This window comes from Dendropsophus ebraccatus, chromosome 11 (genome assembly GCF_027789765.1).
Source record: "Dendropsophus ebraccatus isolate aDenEbr1 chromosome 11, aDenEbr1.pat, whole genome shotgun sequence".
Lineage (NCBI taxonomy): Eukaryota > Metazoa > Chordata > Amphibia > Anura > Hylidae > Dendropsophus > Dendropsophus ebraccatus.
The window spans coordinates 78639460-78655841 of record NC_091464.1 but is presented as its reverse complement, the minus strand read 5'-3'; the positions used below and the strand labels follow the sequence as shown (position 1 = coordinate 78655841).

General features: G+C 42.7%; 1 protein-coding gene across 5 annotated transcripts in view; it reads left to right on the top strand.

Moving 5' to 3' along the window:
- Positions 1-16382, top strand: part of TIAM1 (TIAM Rac1 associated GEF 1) — a 241741-nt gene that overhangs the window by 107297 nt on the left and 118062 nt on the right. The window contains exon 1 of one of the 5 annotated variants that reach the window (XM_069946255.1): positions 8915-9003. The exons of the other annotated variants lie outside the window; for them this stretch is intronic. The gene's annotated coding sequence lies outside the window, so the exon portion shown is untranslated. Of the gene's footprint in view, positions 1-8914; positions 9004-16382 lie in introns of those variants that run through there. 5 annotated transcript variants of the gene reach the window in all.

Sequence of the window (16382 nt, the reverse complement as noted above, 5' to 3'; positions counted from 1 at the left end):
CGAACTGAAGACAATAGTGGTGCGCTGTTTCAGTATAGTAGTAGCAATTCTTTTAAGCCTGATTGATTATATTGGGCTGGAGCTATGCTAACTCCATTATGTTTGCCTGCAAATATCAGTTTTGTCCCAGTTTTTCCTCCAAGATCCCAGTAACCTGAGGGGAAACGTTACCAGTGCAGCGTTCTCTATGGTTCAGCGAGCAGGATGCTGGATCTGAGCATCTTGATGTCTTGAATAGATGACCTCTTACCAGAAGGATGTGAAACCCTCGAAGTAAGTGGTTGAGGAAGACCCACTTTTCTTCTCTCTAATTCGACTACTCCTGATAGCAGAAATTGCTATTCTGAGTGTCCACTCAAGTGAAGTATCTCATCTCTCCTCAATCCGTGACCTGTGTCAAGTGATGCGCTGTAATACGTCTCTCTCCGATTGCTGGCCTGAAGCACATAACAAGTTAATTCTGCCTAGTGAAATCCTCGAATAACCAGAGAACCAGCAAACACACAAAACAGCACATTTTGTTCCGTAGTTATTTTGGTGTACAAAACGCAGAACAATCTTTTAGTTGCTAGGTGACCGCTGGATGGGATGATGCAGCCATAGAGCGAGGTACCGATGCTGGATGGAGAAGGCATTATAATGTTTAGAATGTTATCAACAGGTGTTGAAAGCCCAGGGCCGATCCGTTATTGTCACCCTACGGGATACTTGAATGAAACGATCAAGTGGATGATCGATCAAGAGCTGAGAGAGTAAGGTGACCTAAAGTAACACAAAACTACCACATAGGTCTACAAATGGGCCTTGTTACCTATAGCAACCAACCGGCTTACATTTGTATCATGGCCTCCATTTGCAGTGGCGACCATAATTAGTCGTACAGATCACATGGTAAGCCTTGTTGACTTATCGGGTCTGTAGAACCTTCCATAGTATTGACAGCAATATGTTTACCGCGCCTTTGTCTGTCAATGTCTTTCTCTCTTGTAACAACGTGGCCATGGACCACAGCGCATGGAGCTGTCCCCCCCCCCCCTTCCTCATCCACACTTAGTACAGGCTGTGATGCGCTTCACAAATTCATGCGACGGAATCCCAACGGACCCACGCACTGCACAGTTACACCATAATCATGGTGCGTGAGTACGCTGGGCCTCAAAAGCAGTGAGAGAAAATATTGGCTAGAGGAGCTCCGGGGAAGGAGAACAGGGGCTTCGGATGTGGCTGGAAAGGCAAGAAGGGTCACAAGGTTGGGGGTTTGTAAGAGGGTTTACTACATAGCTCTGCCCAGGGGCCCATAATGCTGTTAAGATGGCACTAGGGTACAGCAGTATTTTTTGCGGCGCTGATCACGGCCCCGTTACACTCCTGTAACACCTACAGATGTGTAAATGGGGCCATAATCTGTCTGTAATTGCAGACATGTGAATGAGGCCTAAGCCAGGGTATATGTAAAACACTTGTGGTGTGGGAAGACTGGATCTAGACTATGGGCACACTTTAAAAAAAAAAAATCCTACAAAGAAGGCACCACTGAGAATCATACAAATCTTAAATCACAAATCCTTTATTAAGCATATTTCAAAAAAACATGATTAAAAACGTATTAAATGTATAAACAGAAATGAAGAGATTGTATGGGTACACCACAGATCCCACCTGGACAGAACAGTTGTAAAGGAAGCACATGAACATCAGAGGGGAGCTTATAAATAAATAAATAAAATGAAAGTGCTGCAGTCCTATCTATTACGATCTCCCGAACATGGAATACCACTACTGGGCCTGTCACCCTATGGGGCAATCAGCTTCCAAGATTAGTGCAAACAAAGCGAAGTGCTGAGTGCAACTGGGTATATGTACCTCAATGTCCGATGGTTCGTGGGTGCCTCTCTTCCCAAACGCACGTTTCGCGTACAAGAGCTTGATCACGGGGCTATGTGCACACTTTAAATTGGAGTTTTTTTTTTAAAGTTGTACCTTCACATTATTACACCCTAAAATACTCCTATTTTATGTGTGTAATAATAATATGCGTCTCTATAAGTAAACACAAAAAAGTGTAAATGGCAACAATAATGAAGTTAGATAATTGGTGCAGAAAACACCTGGAAAATGTAAAAAAAAAAAAAAAAACTTCTGCAACACGAAGGTGCATAAAAAACATGTAACAAGCTCTAAAAAACAATATAACCTTTTATTGTAAATACAGGTATAGTCATTAGCCCAAATAGCACTGTGAGCGTAATCCAGTGATGGGGAACCTTCTGTCCTCTAGCTGTTGTAAAACTACAATTCCCATTGTGCCTGGACAGCCATAAGCGCTATCTTTAGCTGTCCAGGCATTATGAGAATTGTAGTTTTACAACAGCTGGAACTCAGGCCGCTTATTAAGACTATGCCATATTAATGCATCTTGTCTTGTCACTTAGCTGGATGCATATGATAAATAAAGTCTGGTTTTTGATAGCTGTCATACTGCCATAGTTGACATTTCCATGGCTGAGGGGCTTCGATTCTCCCAGGCCCGGCTTTTGTTAATAAAACTAGTCTGTACTCGCTGATTACCTTCCCACCTGCACAACCGGAAGTGTAGGAGTCATCAGGGCGGCATGAAGAGCCTCCATATGTCTCTGAAAATCCTTACAATATTTATTAGTCTGGTGACAGTCTCTACTGATCACATATATCATGGTACATAGAACACCAGGTTCACAGTTTACACTGACACATGTGAGAGGAGAGGAGAAGTATATTCTGTATAGTGCATATGTCCATACAGTCGCTGACATACCATCTCAGACCTTCTTCCTAATGGATGAATAGAATGCCAGAACAAAGTGAAGACTGACACAGACCTCAGTTCCTTGTCTATATGTCCCCTGTTTCTCGGGATATCGTACTCTGTTATCTTCTGCACTCTTGCTTTCCTCCCCTGCTGATCGCACCCTTGATTTCACCTGCTGATAACATTACTCACTTTCGCGCTCATACGCCTGGTTGATCCCATTATTTCCTAGTTTTGGTTGTGTTCCCTCACATTCCAGCCTCTGGCCAATATGTTGACCTCATCCTATGGTAATGTAAAGAATCTGCCCTTTGTGGGGGGTGATGATGAGCGCCTCTCATGGCCGGGAGGTCTCAGCATTGAACAGTTCTGACAGTTACAATCAAAACAGGATCTGAATTTTAAGACACGTAAGATAGCTGTCAACTTAGCGAGCCTCTATCATTCCTGATGGTTCATTGTACATGCACGCTCTGCTTGCTCGAGTGTTCATGTGTTCTAAGTGAAATTCCGCATACCAATATTCTACCAGGTACAGTCTCAAATGGCTCCCAAAGCTGAGGAGCAACTTCCCTTCAGAAAGTGGAAATTCTGTCTGCAATAAGATGAAAAATGTGCTTGGTCCAAAGGATCGGTTAGGCATATAGGGCAGCTAGGCAATGGGCAGGCGTCTTACTGGTTGCCAGCCTTTGTCATCATGGATCTTGGAATAGTTGTGAATTGAAAGATGTCTGCTCTGAAGCCTACGGACTTGTTAATGCAGCCCTGGAATAAAGCACATTCACTACATAAAAAGTTTGATATTCTATACTCAATGTTTTCTGGTTAAAGGGCCATACTGGTGGTCACCAAGCTTTCCAATGAAACTTTCACCAGCCTTAGGAGGCTATTGAGGTGTAACCCAGCTTCTCTGCAGGGTAGTGTCAGCTTTTATACTGTTACCATATGGGACAGAGCAGAACAAACAGTATGTAGTGAAAGTCTTTTCTCTCTGCATGGGGGAGGCGGCTTTGTGTGTGAACCGGGACACCTGATCTCATGGGGTGGGAGCGGAGGAAGTCTCGCACAGGATGCATTGTGTTCATATGTAGATTAATAGAGGTGCACAGGTCTGTACTTGTGCCTCTGACTTCTGAGGAAGACAATGAGGGGTTACACATCACTGTATGGGCTGCGCTCTTATACAGGGTGCACACCCTGCTGCGTGAGCCAGATGGGGTCACCGTGCTGCATGTGTCCCTGTCCTCCCCTAGCTGGCCATGGCTCATATCCTGCTCTTCTAATAGGCGTATCCCTGCGGATATGCAGTGATGGAGGAAAGAGGATGCAGAGCAGCTTGATTGTGACCCTATGGATATAGCCACTTCCATAGAATTCTATCAGGTTTCTATCAGCATCTTACTCACCCCTGAAAGCACATGCATGCTCAGCTAAACTGAGAGTGCACGTGTATGGGGGGGGGGGAATCAGGAGGTATAACTGTTTTCCGAAGGAGGATTTGGCTGACAACTCTCAAAGGTGTATGACCACCTTAAAGGGTTATCCGGGTTAGAAAGACATGGCTGCTTTCTTTTAGAAGCAGCACCATGCTTGTCCTCAGCTTATGTGGGGTTTTGCAGCTCTGTTCCATTGAAGTGACTGGAGCTGAATTGTAGTACCACTTACAACCGGAGGACAGGGGTGGTGCTGTTTTTGCAAGAAAGTTGCTTTTTTTTTTCTTCTCCTAATTCTGGATAACCCCCTTTAAAGGATGCATATTTACCTGAATTTACAGCGGTCAGTCTGCGTCATCAGTTGTGGTCATAGTATTGGTGCAGATGAAGGCACAGAAACTTACTAAGACAAGACAAGAGTAAGGTGGTAAATAAAAGGAAGGATTGTAAACTGTGGGGTACTTTCAGGGCGCCCTGTGGATATACTACTTTATGGGATGCTTGGCAGTGTGAATGGGGTTGCGGTTTGGCGGCGCGCCGGCTGGGCTGGGGGGAGGGCTCGCGGGACTGGGCGGACTAGTCCGCCAGCATAGTGGTTGGAAGCAGTTTGGCACGTGAGTCGGCCGTGAGAGGGTCGAGTAAACGGGCCTGAATTTATTTTGGATTTTTATCAAGATGGAGTTAATTGTCTGGATGAAAAATATATAATCTGAACCCGGCCATCTGGTGGGGACTGCTGTCCATAATAAATGGATGGCGGAAACCCTTGGATTGGACAGGGCAGCTGTTCATGGGTTCCGGCGTGGCGGGACCGTGGATAGCTGGTATGAGTGAGATTATTCTGTCATTGGTCAGTGTGGCCTTTGATAGGGGCTAGACTGGCAGGATAAGGAGTTAAAGATGGCTCTGGTTATCTGAATAAGTTGGATAAGATAAGATGGATTTTGGATATTGTTGATGCTTACAACTGGTACTGTGTAGAGGTGGTTGGTCCTGGTCCCGTTGGCCCATCTTCCCCTGTCCCCCGGCGCGGTAGGGGGTGTGGCTAGGCCTCGGCCTGGTGGGTTGAGTGAATGTAAATTAAGTATAGCTAGGGTGGTGGGTTAGGAAGGGTAGGTGTTAATAATAGAGGGGCGCCCTGCAAGTTTATTCACACAGAGAATAAGGAAAATTTTGTAAAATGAGGGGGAATGTCTTGTCAATGATAATTAGGTGTAATTGTAATTTTTTAGATTGAGGAAGCCTGATCTTTGAAGTGTAAAATTGAGTGTTGGGTTGTGAGGGGTGGGGGTTTTGTCTGTTGTTTTGTATTATGTAAAACAAAATAAACATTTTAAAATTTAAAAAAATAGTATTGATGCAGATATGCATCCTTGTTATGTTAGTGTGAACCCCACAGTTAACTGCAAGATCCAGACTACATAGGGTTTGCTTGTTGTCTGTAACCATGGAGACACATAGCTTTGCATAGGCCCTGTATACACAAAATGGTAAGGTTTATTTATTTTAACAGAGACTAATTGTGAAGTTACTTTATCTTGTATTTTAGACATAGTATAGTGATACCTGGCTCTTAACTGACTCCTGGCTTTGGGGAAGTGAACAAATCGCTGACTTGAAACGCGTCCTTGGAGGATTCAGTGTTATTTCTCCCGGTACGGGGAGCTGTAATCACTCGCTATCTTTTCATTAAGCAGAGTTGTCCAAGTATGAAAACCACTGGGGGTTCAGTGAGAAGCTTTCCCTGACAGTAATGGCAAATGGCTTAAGAAGCGTGTCCGGACATCGAGGATGGACAGGCCTCATCCGGCTGAAGTGGCTATAGGGAATTGATGTTTTCTATCAGTAAACCCGGTCTGTAGCCTACATTTGGGGTCTGAGTGCGGTAGTCGGTTATTTTGGGTGAGGTAGAAACGTCCACATGACAGCCCTCGTGCACCCTGGGAGTTAGCAGTGTCTTCTTTTTGGTTGTTGAGTAGGTAGGACAGTAAAAAAAAAAAAATATATATATATATATATAATCTCTGTCCCCCTCGTCCGCTTTCTGTTACCATATGACTAAAAAGTGGTCCCACCACAGCTGTAATACATTGTACAAGCTTTGCTCTGAAGTTTAGATTGGGAGACTCTTTGCAATTCCCATACATTGACTGTAGGGGCAGCATTGCATTGCTTAGATATGGTTGCTAGTGAAAATGTTAGCTATTACTGCAGACACCTATGAAGTAGTAACAATACCATCTCCAAGTAGTGCTGCAAAGAAGAACTGCACCTGACTGGTAACACTTTTTAGCTGACTGTACACACACGATTGTAGGGGTTATCCTAGATAATTAAAACAAAGCTTCTTTCTTCAAAAAACAGCACCACATCTGTCCAGTGGTTGTGTGCAGTATTACAGCTTGGCTCCAAACTGTTCAATGCTGCAATACCGCACCCTAACTGAGTAGAAGAGTGGTGCTGTTTCTGTAAGGTAGCAGCTATTTTTTTTCCTGGAAAACCTTTTGGTCTGGCATGACAGGATTTGTAGTTTTGCAAACTTTGAAGAGCCAATGGATAACGATTAGCAATGTAAAGTGTGTAGCCGGCTATTGCCAGTATGTTATCTAGCAGCTTATCCCCTTGCATCCCCTTTCCTCTTGTAGGTTAGCAGCTAAACATGATTTTTTATACTCAAAGAACCTATTTAACAGTGCATGTAAAATTCCAGGAACAGCAACAGTGCCACCCTTGTATATGGTAGCAGCTGGTATTGCAGCTGATTCCAGAGTGACCATTCTTCTAATTATCAGAATCTCAGGGCACTGCCCGCTGTATGTTTGCCTTCTCGGTAGTTGTTTGTCTTGCTGGCATCATTATGAGTGAAATCTGTGCCAGGTGCTGAAAGGTGGCATCTCCATCTATCCCTCCCTGTGTCCTCGGTGACAGAGCCAGCATTACCCTGTGATTAATCGTTCTGTTGATTTCTGTCAATGACAGCACCTCCGTGATGTGAATGGTTGCGGAGCTGTCTGCGCCAGCAGGGTATTAAGCCGCTTGCTGTGCGAGAACAATTTATACTGGTGATTCTGATGACTGATGAGAATGATAAGCGGACTATCAGTTCCTTGATTCTATAGCGCCATCCAGCTTGGCTGGGGTGAAGCTTACAATCTGATTTCTACCAGATAGATGTACTGTACATGTTTCACCATAATGTAATGTTACCTTTGCACCACCCGTATGAGTCTATTTTGTGGCCAGGTGACTGCTGGTGCCCATAAACTTGACTACTTTTTATCCGAAAACAGCACCACACTTGTCTACCAGGTTGCATCTGGTAGTGCAGCTCAGTCAGATTCATTTCAGTGCAACTGAGCTGCAATACCAGGCACAGCCTAGGTGTGGCACTATTTTTTGGAAGAAAGTAGCTTTGTTTTTTTTTTTTCTCCAATTCAGAAAACCTCCTTAAAGTGGTTATTGTACATGGAGCAGCAGTAGGCATTCTATAGGATTGCAATCTTTGGATGCCACATAGAGAATGAATGGTGTGCTGCCCAAGCACATGCACTAGGGGGGCGTTTGATTTGCATCCTTGTAATCAGTGGGGTCCCATGGGTCACAGCCCAACCAGTCGTCTAGTAATCCCTATCCCGTGTATAGGACATGACACTTTGATATTACTTTTGATTAAATTTGCCATGCTGTAAAGAGATTGCCATTCAGTCACATCAATCAAAAAGGGCAAATCGTTCAGCCAGATCAGGGAATAGATTCTTAAATTTAAATTCTTAAATTTTTCATTTCATTTGTATGGTTGAATTGTCTTGTAATATCAGATATCTAAGGGTCCTATTACACTGAGCGATTTTTAACGACTAACGAGAAACGATCGCAAACAAGATTGTTTATTGTTAACCTGAAATCGTTCACCATATTACACAGAATGATAATCGTTAGTTACGATCGTTACTATGATCGTTATTGCGATCGTTACTATGATCGTTTATTCCTTCTGATCCCAGAAAAACGAACAATGAAATGAACAATGTGCAATTACACTGCACAATCAGTGAAAAAACGCGGAACTTGAGCGAACGAACATGGAATTACAGCTAACGATTAGCGAACGATTAACGATAATTTTAGGTTCAGATCTAAATAAACGATCAACGACATACGAACGACTTTTCGATTGTTGCTTGCAATTACACCGAACGATTATCGTTTAAATTCGAAGGATTTAATGATTTTTCGCATGATAATTGTACCGTGTAATAGGGCCCTAAGTTTCTTGTTTCCCTAGCCTGAAAGAAAAAGTAAAATGCCTCTGGTTCATCCTGAAACTTTCTTCCATTTCCCGGCAGCTTTTGATGATCTCTCTCCCCTGGCTCCTCAGGGTGGGGGTTGTCACCCTTTCATGCCCCGGCTACCTGTGTTGCTGCTTTTTGTCTTTGAGTTGCACATTTGTGGCTTCCATTAGTGATCGCCTTCAGGCAATCAGATGGAGGGGCGGTGGGGGGTCAGCACTAGCCACAGGTTCCCACAAGCCGAGGTCGTGTAGTGTGACTACATGCCAAAAGGCGAGTTCACTAGATTTAAAAAAAAAAAAAAAAAAAAGAGGAAGAAGGAGGTTACAAAGAAACACGCCCAAATGGCCTGTCTCATCTTCATGAAACTTGGTGATCCTCCCACATGCCTGGCAGCCAGCACATGCATCCATTGAGTGCAGCTTCTCAGTAGTGTGGCTGCTGGGCTGAGCAGCATGTGGAAGAGGACAGCGTGCGCGGGGCGACACAATGGGTGAGCTGCCTTCTCTCCTCTCATCCTGATCCTTCCACAGACGTGTGCCGCTGTATATTGTGCCGCAACTTCTTTTCTTTCAATGTATGGGACCATGCATCTGCCTCGCCATGGGATGATTCAGTAGCCCGGTGTGGAATCTGCATGCTTTTATTTAGTTTTGCTAACTTCTGATGTAGCAGAGCTGAGTTTGTAATATGGCATCAATTCGTTTTAGATAGGACAATATCGGCTCCGCTACATCCATACTGTCTTTCAGGTAACGTAGAGCTGATTGTGTTATTTGTACGTGTAAAGTTTACTCTGCTACATCTGTGTTGTGGTGCCTTTATTGAGTTCATTGCATTGAGCCTTGTCAGATTTAGTCCTCGAGAGCAGATCTCAGAGCCAGCACGCCTTTCAGTAAACTTTTCTTAAGTTTCCACAAAAGCCCCTCTAAGACGTTTTTTGGTTCTGACTGGATGGCTACGTGTTTGTTGCCGGTTGCTTGTTTCTTTATATTTGTTGGGCAGATTTTTATCTTGTAAGGTTTCCTATATACAGATAAAGTTGATAGGTGACATGTTGTATTGTATGTTGCTGTCAGTAAGTGATGACCAAATGTGCAATATGTTCCTGATCGCACTTTTGATATCTATATATATATATAATGTGTGTGTATATCTATCTATCTATCTATCTATCTATCTATCTATCTATCTTGTGCATATAATATATAATATATCACCAACATATACCGTAGTGCCTCCGTTTGCGTATACTTGCCTGTACAGCAATCTCTATGGACGTGATGTATATAGGAGAAATATATGAAACACTTTGGGGGACATGTATGAAAAGGCATCTGCGCCACCTTCGCCAGTCGGGCGGAGAAGGGGCGCTATGGGAAGTGCGTCAGCACGCTGAGGGAGCGCGGCCACAGCGTGCGCCACATTTATCATTTTTCTGGTGGAAAAATGATACTGAAACCTCTGGCGTAGGTTTTAAACTTTTTGCAAGGACGGGCTCCGTGCGATTGGGATTTATGTAGAGGCAGTGCAACATAAATCCCCGGAGCTTAAAAAACGCTGGACTTCCCAAATGTCCCCCTATGTGTTGCCCATAGCAACAAAGTACGGCTTTCATTTTCTGTGAGCTCTATAAGCTGTGCAGTGATTGGTTGCTATGAGAGGTTTATGGTGCGTTTACACAGGCAGATTTATCTGACAGATTTTGGAAGCCAAAACCAGGAATGGATTTGAAAAAAAGAAATCTCAGTCTTTCCTTTATGACCCGTTCCCTGTTTATGGTCTGTTCCTGGCTTTGGCTTAAAAAATCTGTCAGATAAATCTGCCTGTGTAAACACAGCATTAGTAAGAGCGATATAGTGGAAAAGAGGTGTTGTCGGTAGCAACATATCAGGTTGCTATGGACAACTGCGCAGTTGGACAGTAGTCCTTAAGTTTTGACACTGTAGTGATGGCAAAACTACAACTCCCAGCATGCCCTGAGAACTTGCAGTTGGGAATTGTATGGACAGTGGTCACAATTCTGTGGTTACCAGTTGTGGCAAAACTACCACTCCCAACAGGGCATGCTGGGTGTGGTAGTTTTGCCACAACTGGTACGACCTACCCCAATTTCAGACTCTCCAGAACACACTACGTATCTAGTAGTCATGGGAGAAACATGGTGGGGACGTACGCATGCTATTCTAGGAATAGGTTAGGAAATCCCTGCACGGCGCTGCGTGTGTTTTTACGTGTGTTGTCATCTGCGGTTTGTTTAGTCTCTGGATGGATTCCTGTTTAAATTGGCCAGACTGATTCTTATAAGATTAGATAACACAACATTTTCCAAAAACAATACGTACGGCGATTACATTCACACGATGCAAAATGTGGCGGGAGACGCTGATCCCGGGATACATAAGGAACCTGTGTATTATGTTATATCAATAGAAATTTATTTATATCATATTTTTTTTTACTAAAATTTACTTAATTTTTTTTTACCATTTATATGACTAGGTGATGGTTTGGACACAATGGGTTGAGGATACTGTGATAATCCTTAGAATAACTGGAGCTGTATTTCCAGTTTTTTAACCTTTTATGAGTGTTATTTTACTGGCCGGGAAGCTTAGTCATTGTATGAAGCCTTGTCTTGGAGGTGACCTCTGTAGGGGTCTCTCTAGCAGCTCTTCCTCTTGTAGTTCATCTTTGTTTGGAATTCTCCTCCCCATCCCCCTCGTCATTCTGTACAGGGTTTCTTCTTGGCTTGTAGGGTGTGACTCTATACTACTAGAGGGGACTAGTATATACTATGGAAATTAGACAAACAATCTCTTTATATTATGTGTGGCCCTTTTGCTGTGGTCATTCACCAGCCACTCTCCCCTTTTACACTTATAAGCCCATGAATGAACATTTGCTCACTTTTCAGCCAATCGCTAACCATATTACCTAGGGCAGTATTGGCCTGTTCGACCCTTCTCTCCTCAGCTGAGTTGAGCATGCATGTGTATGGATGGTCAGGAAGACTAGTATTCAGCCAGCAAGTGTTTGGGCAGCTTTGGGTGTTCAGTAGAACCAGTGAAACTTGGCATTTTTAAGAACCTTACCAGTTGACCCAATGTGCCCCCTACTTTCCTATTTTTTGAATATTTTGAGTCATCGAGTAAATTCCATCTAGAACCTGAAATTTCCAGAGTAAATTTTGTTTTGGTCATTTGAATCATAATGTGATAGCGATTTAGTCCTCAATTAAATGTAACCAGATAACCCAAAGAGTAGTCATTAGGTTGTCTGTGGTTGTGGTGCAATGTATTCAAAGAGGATTTACAATAATTTCTGTTAAAGATATTCTAGGAGTGAAAGAAATTGTACTGTAATACCGTCACATATTGTAAGGGCCCTATTCCATGGGACGATTATCGTTCACATAATCATTAACGATAAACGATCCAAAAGACCGCTATTGCGGAAGACCTGAAATCGTTCACCCATTTACATGAAACGATAATCGTTACTTATGATCGTTCTTGTGGTTGTCTTGTCGTCCCTATTGCATTCGTCACTACTGCGAACGACATCTTATTCAATACGATTGATTTGCGAATGAGCAACGATAAAAATTGGCCCAGGTCTTATTTAACGATCAACGATTTGTCGTTCGGTCGTTAATCGTTAACTGCTATTCAAATGAACGATTATTGTTTAGATTCGAACGATTTAACAATAATCTGAACGATAATTGTCCCGTGGAATAGGGCCCTTAGTTTGTGGCGCCCGCTTTACCACTTGATGAAATGCATGAGGTCACTTCGGCCTTAATGCGGAACCTGGTTAGTAAAGGTTATAACCTCTGGTCCTCCATATTTCCCCTGCCATATAAACAAGGCATCACTGTTACTTGGTGTTTGTGGAATGCGGCAGCGTGTTACGACCGTGTCACACGAACACAGTTGCCCCTGCTATAACATGAGAGGAATGGTTGGCGAAGGATCTGTGTCAATGTGACAGAGCAGAGTCATTTTAAAATGGATCAAACTTGACTCTTTGGGGAATTTTTTTTTTTGCTACCTGCAGATTCTTTGTTGTTTATTATTATTATTATTATTATTATTATTATTATTATTATTATTATTTAAATATTTTATTTTTATTTATTTATTATTTTTTACAATATTAGGGTCTTGTTTACATCCAAACAAAATATTTTATTCATTAAAATGCTGGACACCATCAATGCTAGAATCGCGACGTGTCGCATTAGAGGCAGTGGGGTCAGTCAGGTGCCATATGTGCCTGGCATATAAGTGCCCTGCTATAGGGGCAGAACTAGCAAGACAGGTATGAACTCGACCCAAAGATGATTGTTGAATAGGCCAAGGTGCCAGGTAGGCGGAGCACTAAAAGATTGTTGATGTTTATAGAACAAAAAAATTCACATGGCTACTGAAGTGTTCCAAGCATAGTGATAGAAGCTAGCTAAAGACTTTACATCACTTCCTGCCCCTGTGTTATGAGGAAGCTTTGGAACCCCCAATCTTCTTTACAAGGCTCATTCGATCAGGCCGCATGAACGACCACTAGATTTTTTATGCAGCCCGTTAAATTCACATCTGTCAGACGCTCAATACCTGTTGTTGACAATATTGAAATAGCCTATAATAATTCTTTCAGGGAAAAAAAAATGTAAGAAATTATGGACAGTGTAAACAACAGTAGAACTAAAATATGTCTAGCTAGATAATTTTTGAAGCATCAACCTACTTCTCTCTAATGCGTATAACCACCTTGAGTCTGTAGTAATAGAAGTTTCCCTTATCCGTATAGAAATACCAAGTAGCATACATTGGTATTGTGATGAGTTAACCAGCTGAGCTTTGCTACATCTGATGTAATTTTAGCTATCAGTGCCTAAATGTATTGATTGGTTAGCCCTAATCCCTCATCAGCTATGCAGATTACCAATGAATTCTGGAGATCCCTTTCCCTGGCATGTATGATGCATTGTCCTCTGCAGGGAGCCCTGTACGCCTGAGATAACATGGCAATTTATCAGTCAACAGCTTTAATCTAGACCAGAACGCGGATGGCATCAAACACTATCGGTGGTGTCTCCAAACACAATAGGATAAGATTCTCTCACTCAGACTTGTAGCCTGGATAATGAGACAGTGATATGTGTCTCCGACAGATCTCGCCACATGACATGGCATTGTTCATTTTCTTGGGTGATTAGCGCGTTTTCTCCCAGTAAGTGATGTCTTGACCTTGAAACCCGTCACAAGGTCTTCAGATGAAGGATAAAAAAGGTTAATATGAATAGCAGGAAATGATAATGACTAAGAAAACCGTTCAGGTCGGAGTTATCCTCTGGCTTCGGCCCATGAAATTGGTTAATCGGAATATGATGGAGCTTCATTTTATTTTTTATTTTCCCGGGTAAATCTACTGTAGATCCTAGAATTGACAAAAATAGTTTCTCTGGAATTTCACATGTACTGTGAGAATTTTTTTTTATTTAGGGAAGCTTCTCAAGTATATGGTATATATTTCAATGGAGTGGAAATAGTGCGGCACGTTCACAGGAACCTGGTAATTGCTCTCTAAACCTATAAAGTTGTCTGTCGTCGATGTGTGAAAATCCAGAGAACATCTGAAAAAGAGCTTCTCGAGCCTGAGTTATGTGGAACTGGAATCTTATTGAGTTTCCAGTGAGTCGCTGAGCCTGCCCCAATAATAATGGGATGCTTAACTTTTGCGGTATGTAGAATAAGTTGTGCATTTGCAGGCAGATAATCAATAGGTTAGAACAAGAGCTTCATTGTAAATGTGTATTTAAAGGGTCTTTTACAGGCTGCGGAAAAAATCAGGATGGAATTTGTGTAGAAATTGGCATTTTAAATGCTCAGCGTTATGGTCTGTCTCCTGACAAGTTGTTGTACAGCCTCCATTTGTTGGATAAGCTGATCTCCATGTGATCTGCAGTGACCAGTTTTAATATGTGCAGAAACCTGGTAGGAAGTGTTACATTTCTTTACAGCTCCTCCGCAGGGCAACTGAAGCATTACACATTTATCATTGGAATCCATGAGTTGCCCTCCAGAACAGGAAACCAGGAGATTTATAAATATGGCCATAGGTGGTTGCAAGGCATGGGAGACGCCAGTGTCTTGGGATAGATCATGAACAAAGCTAGTGTTGGCTTACATGGGAATGCAGGTATGAATATGCTGAGTAGCGATGACCTGTGTTCCTCCGGAGCAGGGGATCAGATCTGTGAATGTTGCTGCAGGCACCTGTGCTCATTATTGGATAAGCAGACACCTGGGAATGCCTGCTGTACTGCTGCTGCTGCTTCAACTATCGGTATCTACGCCCCAGGACTCATCATTGTGATAGATAAACTTGCTGAGTACGAGGCTGAGGTCACCTATATTTCTGCACCTGAAACATTTTATTCTCACAGTTAAAACGCTGTAGGTTTAACCCCGTTCCTATTGTGCAATCATTGTTTATGTCTCAATTTAACATTTTTCTCAAAAAAAAGCCATAATGTTAGGATTGTCTGTCACATGAATGTTCCAGAGTCGGAGATTGCATCAGGTTTTATTATCTAATGGTCTAAATTAATGTGATAAAAGAAAGCTCTGGCTGCAGATAAGAGAGGGTAACTGCTGGTGCCGCCCGGCGTCTGAGATATAGTGGTTACTGGGTGGTCTGTAGAGGTGGCCATATAACTTGGCTAGACTTACCGCTTTGGCTGACAGCTATTCGTTCCGATATTACCATAAATATTCATACCTGGCTAGGCTGAACACAATAGGCTATTGCCATAGCTATACATAGTTAAGCTTAAAGGGAGAATTTTTGGTTTTGACAGAGCCGTGTAGTGAAGCTATGGGATGGATATAACCTGCTTTAGGTCTATTGAGTAACCCCCTCAAAGCTCTAGACTTTGTATTATGCCATCTTTTAAAATGTGTAGCCTTGTAGGACCACTTGAGAGAGTAAAGGGTACTTAATGGTTAACACAAAGACATAAATTGGTTCCCCGTGACTTCATTGGTTTTTCATGGGTTATTTAGTTCCACACTGTATAGGTCCTATAAGATGGCCCAAGCCAATCTGTAAACAAGTGCCTATCTTGGTGATCAACGCTAGTTTACAAAGACTTCACAAGTCTCAACCAGTTGTGTGGCCGGGCTGCATCACTCATGTATCCCTGGATCATTAGCAGTCACCATTAGGTGGGGTGATGTGTGGCCGACGATTTATAATGGACAGTCGGGAGACCATACACATTAGATTGTTGGCCGAATCCACTTGCACAGAGGGACTTGGAGATGCCATGGGCTATAGAAGTCAACACAGTCCCTGTCAAAACAAAAATGTGACGCCAAAAAAATCTGTTGTACTCCTTACACTACCTTTTATACTCTAGAATTATCCGTAGTGATTTTGACATCTTATCACCATAGATTTTTATATGCTAGTATTTTGTGTACTATCCATCACATCTACTCAAAGAGGAAACAAGATGGGGTGGAGGCCGAAGAACCTCCGCGTTCAGTTTACTCAGAGTTGTAGGCTTTATACTGGGAGGGCTGGAAGAACTGGCTTTGACTCAGAAGGAGCTAACTTGTGCAATGTCTCCAGGTAGATGAGGTAAAGGAAAGTGGAATATCTATACATAACATGGTGACCTGTATCAGACTCCATCGCTGCAATGGTGATATCCTGCTGCAGGGCACCAAACCTAAACCACATTTTATTTTTTTTTTCTTTGCCTCTTGTTCAGTCACTTGGGCGGCCTCCCAAACCATTAGCAATGCATGACACTGGGCCAGAAGACTGCATTGAGAAAGGACTACAAGTTGCCACATGCAG